The sequence below is a fragment of the Chrysochloris asiatica genome, unplaced genomic scaffold (genome assembly GCF_000296735.1).
Source record: "Chrysochloris asiatica unplaced genomic scaffold, ChrAsi1.0 scaffold00224, whole genome shotgun sequence".
NCBI classification, from domain to species: Eukaryota; Metazoa; Chordata; class Mammalia; order Afrosoricida; family Chrysochloridae; genus Chrysochloris; species Chrysochloris asiatica.
Genome location: NW_006408742.1, coordinates 5,194,521 through 5,198,548, shown reverse-complemented (window position 1 = coordinate 5,198,548; position 4,028 = coordinate 5,194,521). Strand labels below are relative to the sequence as shown.

Sequence of the window (4,028 nt, the reverse complement as noted above, 5' to 3'; positions counted from 1 at the left end):
GAAGAACACTTTCAGCATTTCTCAAGCTGGAGGAACTGAAGAAAAAATTCAAGTCTTGACTTTTGTTATTGAAGGATTCCCTTGGCAAATTATTAAATGATGTAGAAAGCATCAAAAGAAGATGGAAGGAATACACAGAGTCACTGTAGCGAAAGGAAATGGTTAATGTTCAACCATTTCAAGAGGTACCATATGATCAAGAGCCAATGATACTCAGGGAGGAAGTCCAAAGTGTACTGAAGGAATTGGCAAAGAACAAGGCACCAGGGAGTAAGAATGAGGAGGATGAAGGCCATTCAAACTCCTCCCCACAACACACTAAAGCAGTGACGGCACAGCAGGAAGAATGGAAAATGTTTATAGGCGGCCTTAGCTGGGGCACTACAAAGAAGGATCTGAAAGATTACTTCTCCAAATTTGGTGAAGTTGTAGACTGCACTCTGATGTTAGATCCTATCACAGGGCTATTTAAAGAGTCGGAGAGTGTAGATAAGGTCATGGATCAGAAAGAACGTAAATTGAATGGGAAAGTGATTGACCCTAAAAGGGCCAAAGCCATGAAAACAAAAGAACCTGTTAAACAAATTTTTTGTTGGTGGCCTTTCTCCAGATACACCAGAGAAAATAAGGGCGTACTTTCGTGGTTTTGGTGAGGTGGTATCCATAGAGCTTCCCATGGACAACAAGACTAATAAGAGACGTGGATTCTGCTTTATTACTTTCAAGGAAGAGGAGCCAGTGAAGAAGATAATGGAAAAGAAATATCACAATGTTGGTCTTAGTAAATGTGAAATAAAAGTAGCCATGTCGAAGGAACAGTATCAGCAACAGCAGCAGTGGGGATCCAGAGGAGGATTTGCAGGAATTGCTCATGGAAGAGGTGGTGGCCCCAGTCAAAACTGGAACCAGGGATATAGTAACTATTGGAATCAAGGCTATGGCAACCATGGATATAACAGCCAAGGTTACGGTGGTTATGGAGGATATAACTACACTGGTTACCAAAGCTACTATGGATATGGTGATTATAGCAAGGTGGTCATCAAAATAGTTACAAACCATACTAAATTATTCTATTTGCAACTTATTCCCAACAGGTGGTGAAGCAGTATTTTCCAATTTGAAGATTCATTTGATGGTGGCTCCTACCACCTACTAATTGCAGTTCAAATTAAATTTTTGTATGAAGTCCCTGAATGGAAGTATGACGTTGGGTCCCTCTGAAGTTTAATTCTGAGTTTTCATTAAAAGAAATTTACTTTCATTGTTTTTATTTCTTAATTGCTATGATTCAGAATCAATTTGTGTTTTATGCCCCTTACCCCCACTATTGTAGAGCAAGTCTTGTGTTAAAAGCCCAGTGTGACATTGTCATGATGTAGTAGTGTCTTACTGGTTTTTAAAATGAATCCTTTTGTATATAAAAAAAAGAACAAGGCACCAGGAATTGATGGAATAAAAATTGAAATCTTTCAAGAAAGTGAGGTGGCACTGGAGGCACTCACACATCTCTGCCAAGAAATTTGGAAGACAACTATCTGTTTCTAGATCTATAGTGTTTTACAGATTTGTTATGGAATGGTTAGAGTTTTTCAATCTGTGAAATGGATTTTTAAATTAGTTATGGAGAATTCTAACCCATTATTTCTTGTCTCTTTCCCAATGTCTACTTTCTCAAGTTCCAATTAAAAAAACATTGCTAGAGTGTTTTACTTTTAATTTCTAATATCTTTTTATTTTTGTATTTTCCATAATCTATTTTCTTGTTGTTATCCATTTCAATAATTCCTTCTTTGACTGTGTCTTATTTACTGTTTATGTCCTTTATCACGCTTTTAAACAAATCTAGGTGGCACAAATTATTAGTAATCAGATAGGCGTGGCACTGTGGGTTAAGGCGCTGTACTGCAAAATCTGTTTGAACTTTGAGGTCAGCTGTTCAAAGCTCACCATACACTCCTCAGAAACCTTATACAGGGATGCTATGAGTTGGAACTGACTCCACAGCACTTAACAACAACAACTAACATAAAGTTTGAATGGTTGAATATACCTAGAGTTCCCTGAGAAGAGAGAAGCCTACTGAACTGCTTTTGCTTTTGTAAATATTGTTGTTGTTGTTGTTATTAGGTGCCATCCAGTTGATTCTGATTCACAGTGACATTGTATACGGTTTTTAGGGGACAGTTGGTGGTTTTGAATGCCTAATCTCCTGGTTAGCAGTCCAGTGCTTATCCTATAGAGCCACACACAAAAAAACCCAATGGAGCAACTCTACTCTGTTACACATGAAATCACCATGAATTCTAATTAACTTGGTGGCAATGGGTTTATCTGTATTTTGTTTTGTTTAAACTAAGATTTTATACAGGGTTCTTGAAGATGTTTGCTTGTTTTCTGAAAATCCTAATGGTTTGGTGTTATGAAAAAAATTTCATATTAACTTACTGTTGCTTCTATATTTTAAATTTAGTAATCACAGGCCTGTATCATGATTCAGGCCAAACTATGAGCATCATTTATCACTCTGTTTTTCTTGTTTTATTTAAGTCATATGGTTTTCCTATATGTTTATTTATCAATTGTTTTTTGCCAACAGATATTTATTTTGCTTGAGTATATTTTTGTTACTACTTGGACATCTTGAAAGTAGCAGAGATGGTTTAAGCATGCTTTCTTAAGTCATCTAGAGGTATTAGCAGATTCCTGGAATCATGCTGTAGGGTAAGCACTGGGCTGCTAATCTCAAGGTCACAGATTCAAACCCATCAGCTGCTCTTTGGAAACACTAAAAATGGTCACTATGAGTTAGAACCAATTTGACAGCACTTAACAACAATAGAACAGGCTTTAGTAGTCCCTCCATTGCTTTAAACAATTTGAGAGTTTTTTTTTTTTTTTTGTCTATCCAGGTCTTATGAATTTTATTGTAATTCTACTTGATATTTGGCTTTTTATATGTAATATCTTAAAAATAAGTGAGTTGTTTTTGTCCATTCCCGCTTGTTCCATTGGGTGCCAAGGCAATTTTCATTGTATTCTTCTATGACCGGATTGGGAGAAGGTAATAGTTGACTAAAGTTAGAGAGTCTTTTGAAACACTAGCTTTTTATAACAAGTATATGCTAGGGCTCCAAAATTTGAACTAGCCACCAAAAGGGTTCAGGTTACACTTTTGAAAAACTCCTGAATTGAAAAGTAGTTTCAGTATTCTTCTTACCTACAATTTTTCATCATCATATTTGCCTATACTAATTAAAAAGACCTAACTACATGAAATCTGTAAATCTGTAATTTAAAATGAACTCTGCTAAGAATTTGTAACTCTCAAAGGAATGGAAAAATGAGCTTTATGAGTTGAAGAGAAGTTTACAGTTCTTTTATTAGAATGACAATTTTGCATATTTGCACTTATTTAATATTTCAGGGATACTTGTTTTAATTCTTCATAAAGGTGTTACATACCTCAGAGATTCAGAGTCCTTCTCTTCCATCTTTTATTGTTATTATTATTGTAGGAGATTTGGTACCTAACATCAGCTCGAGAAGATAAAGTCAAATATTACAACAAAATGTGTAGAGTTCTGGAATCAGAAAACCAGAAAGGAAGAACACACTCAGCATTTCTCAAGCTGGGGGAACTGAAGGAAAAATTCAAGCCTCGACTTTCGTTATTGAAAGATTCTCTGGGCAAATTATTGAATGATGCAGAAAGCATCAAGAGAAGATGGAAGGAATACACAGTCCCTGAACCAAAAGGAAATGGTTAATGTTCAATCATTTCAACAGGTAGCATATGATCAAGAGCCAATCAAGAAGGAGGAAGCCCAAGGTGCATTGTAGGAATTTGCAAAGAACAAGGCACTAGGGATTGATGGAATAAAAATAAAAATCTTTCAAGAAAGTGAGGCAGCATTGGAGGCACTCACTCATCTCTGCCAAGAAATTTGGAAGACAACTATCTGACTGATTGGAAGACATCAGTATTTGTGCCCATTCCAAAGAGAGGTGACCCAATGGAATGCGGA

At 36.2% G+C, this 4,028-nt stretch overlaps 1 pseudogene; it reads left to right on the top strand.

Annotated features, from left to right (window-relative positions):
• The first annotated feature begins 275 nt into the window (after nt 1-275).
• Nucleotides 276-1,104, top strand: LOC102836528 (annotated as a pseudogene).
• The last annotated feature ends 2,924 nt before the right edge of the window (nt 1,105-4,028 follow it).